This window comes from Callionymus lyra, unplaced genomic scaffold (genome assembly GCF_982586985.1).
Source record: "Callionymus lyra unplaced genomic scaffold, fCalLyr1.hap1.1 HAP1_SCAFFOLD_83, whole genome shotgun sequence".
In the NCBI taxonomy this organism is placed as follows: Eukaryota; Metazoa; Chordata; class Actinopteri; order Syngnathiformes; family Callionymidae; genus Callionymus; species Callionymus lyra.
In genome coordinates this window covers 192501-202500 of record NW_028258582.1, presented here as the reverse complement: position 1 = coordinate 202500, position 10000 = coordinate 192501, and the positions used below count along the sequence as shown (strand labels likewise).

Below are 10000 nucleotides of genomic sequence, written 5' to 3'. Positions count from 1 at the left end.
TTTCCCCCTCTCCCAACCAGGGGGCCTGGGGAGCCTCCTCCTGCGGGGATGGGGAACCAGGGGCCTGGGGAACATTTTCAACACTTTGGGGCATTTTTAAACACTTTGCTCTTTTTCCCCCTCTCCCAACCAGGGGGCCTGGGGAGCCTCCTCCTGCGGGGATGGGGAACCAGGGGCCTGGGGAACATTTTCAACACTTTGGGGCATTTTTAAACACTTTGGTCTTTTTCCCCCTCTCCCAACCAGGGGGCCTGGGGAGCCTCCTCCCGCGGGCATGGAGAACCAGGGGGCCTGGGGAGCCTCCTCCTGCGGTGATGGAGAACCAGGGGCCTGGGGAGCCTCCTCCTGCGGGGATGGGGAACCAGGGGGCCTGGGGAGCCTCCTCCTGCGGGCATGGAGAACCAGGGGGCCTGGGGAGCCTCCTCCTGCGGGGATGGGGAACCAGGGGGCCTGGGGAGCCTCCTCCTGCGGGGATGGAGAACCAGGGGGCCTGGGGAGCCTCCTCCTGCGGTCATGGAGAACCAGGGGGCCTGGGGAGCCTCCTCCTGCGGGCATGGAGAACCAGGGGCCTGGGGAGCCTCCTCCTGCGGGGATGGAGAACCAGGGGGCCTGGGGAGCCTCCTCCTGCGGGCATGGAGAACCAGGGGGCCTGGGGAGCCTCCTCCTGCGGGCATGGAGAACCAGGGGGCCTGGGGAGCCTCCTCCTGCGGGCATGGAGAACCAGGGGGCCTGGGGAGCCTCCTCCTGCGGGGATGGGGAACCAGGGGCCTGGGGAGCCTCCTCCTGCGGGGATGGAGAACCAAGGGGCCTGGGGAGCCTCCTCCTGCGGGCATGGAGAACATGGGGGCCTGGGGAGCCTCCTCCTGCGGGCATGGAGAACCAGGGGCCTGGGGAGCCTCCTCCTGCGGGGATGGAGAACCAGGGGGCCTGGGGAGCCTCCTCCTGCGGGGATGGAGAACCAGGGGGCCTGGGGAGCCTCCTCCTGCGGGGATGGAGAACCAGGGGGCCTGGGGAGCCTCCTACTGCGGGGATGGAGAACCAGGGGCCTGGGGAGCCTCCTCCTGCGGGGATGGAGAACCAGGGGGCCTGGGGAGCCTCCTCCTGCGGGGATGGAGAACCAGGGGGCCTGGGGAGCCTCCTCCTGCGGGGATGGAGAACCAGGGGCCTGGGGAGCCTCCTCCTGCGGGCATGGAGAACCAGGGGGCCTGGGGAGCCTCCTCCTGCGGGGATGGGGAACCAGGGGGCCTGGGGAGCCTCCTCCTGCACCAGGGGGCCTGGGGAGCCTCCTCCTGCGGGGATGGGGAACCAGGGGGCCTGGGGAGCCTCCTCCTGCGGTGATGGGGAACCATGGGGCCTGGGGAGCCTCCTCCTGCGGGGATGGGGAACCAGGGGGCCTGGGGAGCCTCCTCCTGCGGGGATGGGGAACCAGGGGCCTGGGGAGCCTCCTCCTGCGGTGATGGGGAACCATGGGGCCTGGGGAGCCTCCTCCTGCGGGGATGGGGAACCAGGGGGCCTGGGGAGCCTCCTCCTGCGGGGATGGGGAACCAGGGGCCTGGGGAGCCTCCTCCTGCACCAGGGGGCCTGGGGAGCCTCCTCCTGCGGGGATGGGGAACCAGGGGGCCTGGGGAGCCTCCTCCTGCGGGGATGGGGAACCAGGGGCCTGGGGAACATTTTCAACACTTTGGGGCATTTCACAAGCGCTTCCCTCGCTTACGGCCACACCACCCTGAATGAGCCCGATCTCGTCTGATCTCGGAAGCCAAGCAGGGTCGGGCCCAGTTAGTACTTGGATGGGAGACCGCCTGGGAATACTGGGTGCTGTAAGCATTTTTTTTTGCCATTATTTGTGGGTAGAAAAGTGAGAAAAGTGACCTAAAATAGAACCGGGACTAGCAGGCAGTTCCCCCCACCAGGCGGCGGCATTTGGGGCATTATTTGTGGGTCAGAAAGTGAGAAAAGTGACCTAAAATAGAACCGGGACTAGGCGGCAGTTCCCCCCACCAGGCGGCGGCATTTGGGGCATTATTTGTGGGTAAGAAAGTGAGAAAAGTGACCTAAAATAGAACCGGGACTAGGCGGCAGTTCCCCCCACCAGGCGGCGGCATTTGGGGCATTATTTGTGGGTCAGAAAGTGAGAAAAGTGACCTAAAATAGAACCGGGACTAGGCGGCAGTTCCCCCCACCAGGCGGCGGCATTTGGGGCATTATTTGTGGGTCAGAAAGTGAGAAAAGTGACCTAAAATAGAACCGGGACTAGGCGGCAGTTCCCCCCACCAGGCGGCGGCATTTGGGGCATTATTTGTGGGTAAGAAAGTGAGAAAAGTGACCTAAAATAGAACCGGGACTAGGCGGCAGTTCCCCCCACCAGGCGGCGGCATTTGGGGCATTATTTGTGGGTAAGAAAGTGAGAAAAGTGACCTAAAATAGAACCGGGACTAGGCGGCAGTTCCCCCCACCAGGCGGCGGCATTTGGGGCATTATTTGTGGGTCAGAAAGTGAGAAAAGTGACCTAAAATAGAACCGGGACTAGGCGGCAGTTCCCCCCACCAGGCGGCGGCATTTGGGGCATTATTTGTGGGTCAGAAAGTGAGAAAAGTGACCTAAAATAGAACCGGGACTAGGCGGCAGTTCCCCCCACCAGGCGGCGGCATTTGGGGCATTATTTGTGGGTCAGAAAGTGAGAAAAGTGACCTAAAATAGAACCGGGACTAGGCGGCAGTTCCCCCCACCAGGCGGCGGCATTTGGGGCATTATTTGTGGGTCAGAAAGTGAGAAAAGTGACCTAAAATAGAACCGGGACTAGGCGGCAGTTCCCCCCACCAGGCGGCGGCATTTGGGGCATTATTTGTGGGTCAGAAAGTGAGAAAAGTGACCTAAAATAGAACCGGGACTAGGCGGCAGTTCCCCCCACCAGGCGGCGGCATTTGGGGCATTATTTGTGGGTAAGAAAGTGAGAAAAGTGACCTAAAATAGAACCGGGACTAGGCGGCAGTTCCCCCCACCAGGCGGCGGCATTTGGGGCATTATTTGTGGGTAAGAAAGTGAGAAAAGTGACCTAAAATAGAACCGGGACTAGGCGGCAGTTCCCCCCACCAGGCGGCGGCATTTGGGGCATTATTTGTGGGTCAGAAAGTGAGAAAAGTGACCTAAAATAGAACCGGGACTAGGCGGCAGTTCCCCCCACCAGGCGGCGGCATTTGGGGCATTATTTGTGGGTCAGAAAGTGAGAAAAGTGACCTAAAATAGAACCGGGACTAGGCGGCAGTTCCCCCCACCAGGCGGCGGCATTTGGGGCATTATTTGTGGGTCAGAAAGTGAGAAAAGTGACCTAAAATAGAACCGGGACTAGGCGGCAGTTCCCCCCACCAGGCGGCGGCATTTGGGGCATTATTTGTGGGTAAGAAAGTGAGAAAAGTGACCTAAAATAGAACCGGGACTAGGCGGCAGTTCCCCCCACCAGGCGGCGGCATTTGGGGCATTATTTGTGGGTCAGAAAGTGAGAAAAGTGACCTAAAATAGAACCGGGACTAGGCGGCAGTTCCCCCACCAGATGGCGGCATTTGGGGACCCGTAGTGTGGGCAGAAAACTCACCAAAGTGACTTAAAATAGAACCGGTGCAGGCGGCATGTTCCCCCACCAGATGGCGGCATTTGGGGACCCGTAGTGTGGGTAGAAAACTCACCAAAGTGACTTAAAATAGAACCGGTGCAGGCGGCATGTTCCCCCACCAGATGGCGGCATTTGGGGAGCCGTAGTGTGGGCAGAAAACTCACCAAAGTGACTTAAAATAGAACCGGTGCAGGCGGCATGTTCCCCCACCAGATGGCGGCATTTGGGGACCCGTAGTGTGGGCAGAAAACTCACCAAAGTGACTTAAAATAGAACCGGTGCAGGCGGCATGTTCCCCCACCAGATGGCGGCATTTGGGGACCCGTAGTGTGGGCAGAAAACTCACCAAAGTGACTTAAAATAGAACCGGTGCAGGCGGCATGTTCCCCCACCAGATGGCGGCATTTGGGGAGCCGTAGTGTGGGCAGAAAACTCACCAAAGTGACTTAAAATAGAACCGGTGCAGGCGGCATGTTCCCCCACCAGATGGCGGCATTTGGGGACCCGTAGTGTGGGCAGAAAACTCACCAAAGTGACTTAAAATAGAACCGGTGCAGGCGGCATGTTCCCCCACCAGATGGCGGCATTTGGGGACCTGCAGTGTGGGTAGAAAACTCACCAAAGTGTCCTAAAATAGAACCGGGACCAGGGGGCATGTTCCCCCACCAGGCGGCGGGCTTGGGGGGCTTGGTTTGCGGGTAGAAAACTCACCAAAGTGTCCTAAAATAGAACCGGGACCAGGGGGCATCTTCCCCCACCAGGCGGCGGGCTTGGGGGGCTTGGTTTGCGGGTAGAAAACTCACCAAAGTGTCCTAAAATAGAACCGGGACCAGGGGGCATGTTCCCCCACCAGGCGGCGGGCTTGGGGGGCTTGGTTTGCGGGTAGAAAACTCACCAAAGTGTCCTAAAATAGAACCAGGACCAGGGGGCATGTTCCCCCACCAGGCGGCGGGCTTGGGGGGCTTGGTTTGCGGGTAGAAAACTCACCAAAGTATCGGCAAAATAGAACCAGGGAAGGGGGGGATGTCGGTCACAAGGTGCCCGAGTCAGAGAACCAGGAAAACGGACATAAATCCAGAAAACCTCGGTGTCTGACTGCTCCTCAAAAAGTGGTCTTTTTGATGTCACGAGCGCAACCACCTAGAGGTTAATGGGGAGGGATGGTGTGAGCGCAAACGGATTTTTCCTAAGTGTGACTGCTCCTCAAAAAGTGGTCTTTTTGATGTCACGAGCGCAACCACCTAGAGGTTAATGGGGAGGGATGGTGTGAGCGCAAACGGATTTTTCCCAAGTGTGACTGCTCCTCAAAAAGTGGTCTTTTTGATGTCACGAGCGCAACCACCTAGAGGTTAATAGGGAGCGAGTACAACAGGGGAGGGAGTGAATGGGCTCGGACTGTGGCCGAGCCTGGTGCCTCAAAATCGGACAAGGTTGGACTGGAAGCCCGCTGAGAACTCTGGTTCTTTTGCCAGACGAAACGAATTTTTTCCGAGTGTGACTGCTCTGCAAAAAGTGGTCTTTTTGATGTCACGAGCGCAACCACCTAGAGGTTAATGGGGAGGGAGTGGAAAAAACGACAAAGTGTTGAGCTCCGGACCGGGATGGCGGGCGACTCGAGCGGTCATGCCCGACTTTGAGACACTTTGTCGCGGTCATGCGAGCGACCTCCACTGCTCCCCGGAGGTGCCCCGGACCGGGTTGGCGGGTGACTCGAGCGGTCGTGCCCGACTTTGAGACACTTTGTCGCGGTCATGCGGGCGTCCTCCGCCGGTCCCCGGAGGTGCCCCGGACCGGGTTGGCGGGTGACTCGAGCGGTCATGCCCGACTTTGAGACACTTTGTCGCGGTCATGCGGGCGTCCTCCGCCGGTCCCCGGAGGTGCCCCGGACCGGGTTGGCGGGTGACTCGAGCGGTCGTGCCCGACTTTGAGACACTTTGTCGCGGTCATGCGGGCGTCCTCCGCCGGTCCCCGGAGGTGCCCCGGACCGGGTTGGCGGGTGACTCGAGCGGTCGTGCCCGACTTTGAGACACTTTGTCGCGGTCATGCGGGCGTCCTCCGCCGGTCCCCGGAGGTGCCCCGGACCGGGTTGGCGGGTGACTCGAGCGGTCATGCCCGACTTTGAGACACTTTGTCGCGGTCATGCGGGCCTCCTCCGCCGGTCCCTGGAGGTGCCCCGGACCGGGTTGGCGGGTGACTCGAACGGTCATGCCCGACTTTGAGACACTTTGTCGCGGTCATGCGGGCGTCCTCCGCCGGTCCCTGGAGGTGCCCCGGACCGGGTTGGCGGGTGACTCGAGCGGTCGTGCCCGACTTTGAGACACTTTGTCGCGGTCATGCGAGCGACCTCCGCCGGTCCCCGGAGGTTCCCCGGACCGGGTTGGCGGGTGACTCGAACGGTCGTGCCCGACTTTGAGACACTTTGTCGCGGTCATGCGGGCGTCCTCCGCCGGTCCCTGGAGGTGCCCCGGACCGGGTTGGCGGGTGACTCGAGCGGTCGTGCCCGACTTTGAGACACTTTGTCGCGGTCATGCGGGCGTCCTCCGCCGGTCCCTGGAGGTGCCCCGGACCGGGTTGGCGGGTGACTCGAGCGGTCATGCCCGACTTTGAGACACTTTGTCGCGGTCATGCGGGCGTCCTCCGCCGGTCCCTGGAGGTGCCCCGGAAAGGGTTGGCGGGTGACTCGAGCGGTCATGCCCGACTTTGAGACACTTTGTCGCGGTCATGCGGGCGTCCTCCGCCGGTCCCTGGAGGTGCCCCGGACCGGGTTGGCGGGTGACTCGAGCGGTCGTGCCCGACTTTGAGACACTTTGTCGCGGTCATGCGGGCGTCCTCCGCCGGTCCCTGGAGGTGCCCCGGACCGGGTTGGCGGGTGACTCGAGCGGTCATGCCCGACTTTGAGACACTTTGCCGCGGTCATGCGGGCGACCTCCGCCGGTCCCTGGAGGTGCCCCGGACCGGGTTGGCGGGTGACTCGAGCGGTCGTGCCCGACTTTGAGACACTTTGCCGCGGTCATGCGGGCGACCTCCGCCGGTCCCTGGATGGCGGGCTCCAGTGAGGTCGGCGGGGGAAGGCTCGGGCTGAGGCCGACTTCGGTGCCTCAAAGTCGGACAAGGTTGGATTGGAAGTCCGCTGTGTTGAGGACCAGTGGCATTCGGCGGTGGAACGCTCAGAACTTGGCCGACATCGGTGCCTCAACGTCGGACAAGGTTGGAGTGGATGACCGCTGATAACTCTGGTTCTTTTGCCAGACGAAAGAAATTTTTCCCGAGTGTGACTGCTCTGAAAAAAGTGGTCTTTTTGATGTCACGAGCGCAACCACCTAGAGGTTAATAGGGAGGCACCATAACAGGAGAGGGAGTGAAAAGGCTCGGAGGGTGGCCGAGCCTGGTGCCTCAAAATCGGACAAGGTTGGAGTGGATGACCGCTGAAAACTCTGGTTCTTTTGCCAGACGAAAGAAATTTTTCCCGAGTGTGACTGCTCTGAAAAAAGTGGTCTTTTTGATGTCACGAGCGCAACCACCTAGAGGTTAATAGGGAGGCACCATAACAGGAGAGGGAGTGAAAAGGCTCGGACGGTGGCCGAGCCTGGTGCCTCAAAATCGGACAAGGTTGGAGTGGATGACCGCTGAAAACTCTGGTTCTTTTGCCAGACGAAAGAAATTTTTCCCGAGTGTGACTGCTCTGAAAAAAGTGGTCTTTTTGATGTCACGAGCGCAACCACCTAGAGGTTAATAGGGAGGCACCATAACAGGAGAGGGAGTGAAAAGGCTCGGAGGGTGGCCGAGCCTGGTGCCTCAAAATCGGACAAGGTTGGAGTGGATGACCGCTGAAAACTCTGGTTCTTTTGCCAGACGAAATAAATTTTTCCCGAGTGTGACTGCTCTGCAAAAAGTGGTCTTTTTGATGTCACGAGCGCAACCACCTAGAGGTTAATAGGGAGGCACCATAACAGGAGAGGGAGTGAAAAGGCTCGGAGGGTGGCCGAGCCTGGTGCCTCAAAATCGGACAAGGTTGGAGTGGATGACCGCTGAAAACTCTGGTTCTTTTGCCAGACGAAATAAATTTTTTCCGAGTGTGACTGCTCCTCAAAAAGTGGTCTTTTTGATGTCACGAGCGCAACCACCTAGAGGTTAATAGGGAGGCACCATAACAGGAGAGGGAGTGAAAAGGCTCGGAGGGTGGCCGAGCCTGGTGCCTCAAAGTCGGACAAGGTTGGAGTGGATGACCGCTGAAAACTCTGGTTCTTTTGCCAGACGAAAGAAATTTTTTCCGAGTGTGACTGCTCTGCAAAAAGTGGTCTTTTTGATGTCACGAGCGCAACCACCTAGAGGTTAATAGGGAGGCACCATAACAGGAGAGGGAGTGAAAAGGCTCGGAGGGTGGCCGAGCCTGGTGCCTCAAAATCGGACAAGGTTGGAGTGGATGACCGCTGAAAACTCTGGTTCTTTTGCCTGACGAAAGAAATTTTTTCCGAGTGTGACTGCTCTGCAAAAAGTGGTCTTTTTGATGTCACGAGCGCAACCACCTAGAGGTTAATAGGGAGGCACCATAACAGGAGAGGGAGTGAAAAGGCTCGGAGGGTGGCCGAGCCTGGTGCCTCAAAATCGGACAAGGTTGGAGTGGATGACCGCTGAAAACTCTGGTTCTTTTGCCAGACGAAATACATTTTTTCCGAGTGTGACTGCTCTGCAAAAAGTGGTCTTTTTGATGTCACGAGCGCAACCACCTAGAGGTTAATAGGGAGGCACCATAACAGGAGAGGGAGTGAAAAGGCTCGGAGGGTGGCCGAGCCTGGTGCCTCAAAGTCGGACAAGGTTGGAGTGGATGACCGCTGAGAACTCTGGTTCTTTTGCCTGACGAAAGAAATTTTTTCCGAGTGTGACTGCTCTGCAAAAAGTGGTCTTTTTGATGTCACGAGCGCAACCACCTAGAGGTTAATAGGGAGGCACCATAACAGGAGAGGGAGTGAAAAGGCTCGGAGGGTGGCCGAGCCTGGTGCCTCAAAGTCGGACAAGGTTGGAGTGGATGGCCGCGGAGAACTCTGGTTCTTTTGCCTGACGAAAGAAATTTTTTCCGAGTGTGACTGCTCTGCAAAAAGTGGTCTTTTTGATGTCACGAGCGCAACCACCTAGAGGTTAATAGGGAGGCACCATAACAGGAGAGGGAAGGAAAAGGCTCGGAGGGTGGCCGAGCCTGGTGCCTCAAAGTCGGACAAGGTTGGAGTGGATGGCCGCGGAGAACTCTGGTTCTTTTGCCTGACGAAAGAAATTTTTTCCGAGTGTGACTGCTCCTCAAAAAGTGGTCTTTTTGATGTCACGAGCGCAACCACCTAGAGGTTAATAGGGAGGCACCATAACAGGAGAGGGAGTGAAAAGGCTCGGAGGGTGGCCGAGCCTGGTGCCTCAAAGTCGGACAAGGTTGGAGTGGATGGCCGCGGAGAACTCTGGTTCTTTTGCCTGACGAAAGAAATTTTTTCCGAGTGTGACTGCTCCTCAAAAAGTGGTCTTTTTGATGTCACGAGCGCAACCACCTAGAGGTTAATAGGGAGGCACCATAACAGGAGAGGGAGCGAAAAGGCTCGGAGGGTGGCCGAGCCTGGTGCCTCAAAGTCGGACAAGGTTGGAGTGGATGGCCGCGGAGAACTCTGGTTCTTTTGCCTGACGAAAGAAATTTTTTCCGAGTGTGACTGCTCCTCAAAAAGTGGTCTTTTTGATGTCACGAGCGCAACCACCTAGAGGTTAATAGGGAGGCACCATAACAGGAGAGGGAAGGAAAAGGCTCGGAGGGTGGCCGAGCCTGGTGCCTCAAAGTCGGACAAGGTTGGAGTGGATGGCCGCGGAGAACTCTGGTTCTTTTGCCTGACGAAAGAAATTTTTTCCGAGTGTGACTGCTCCTCAAAAAGTGGTCTTTTTGATGTCACGAGCGCAACCACCTAGAGGTTAATAGGGAGGCACCATAACAGGAGAGGGAAGGAAAAGGCTCGGAGGGTGGCCGAGCCTGGTGCCTCAAAGTCGGACAAGGTTGGAGTGGATGGCCGCGGAGAACTCTGGTTCTTTTGCCTGACGAAAGAAATTTTTTCCGAGTGTGACTGCTCTTCAAAAAGTGGTCTTTTTGATGTCACGAGCGCAACCACCTAGAGGTTAATAGGAGCGAAGGATACTTGGACAGAGTATCGAGCTCCAGCGCAGGCGGCGGGGAAAGAGCTCAGGCTCAAGCCGACCTTCGCGCGTCATGGACGCACTGTGATACCACCTACACCGATGACCGATCTGCCAACGTGACCCGCCATCGGAGGGCCCCCACCCATTGCGGGCGGACGGTTCCTCCGGACTTAGCGGGTCCGATCAAGCGTTGTGGCTTGCCACCTCTGCCGAAACCTCCAGTGAGAC

General features: G+C 58.4%; 1 non-coding gene across 1 annotated transcript; it reads left to right on the top strand.

Moving 5' to 3' along the window:
• The first annotated feature begins 1708 nt into the window (after positions 1–1708).
• LOC148058428 (5S ribosomal RNA) lies at positions 1709–1827 on the top strand. The gene has a single exon (XR_015709879.1). It is a non-coding gene; the product is annotated as a 5S ribosomal RNA (ribosomal RNA).
• The last annotated feature ends 8173 nt before the right edge of the window (positions 1828–10000 follow it).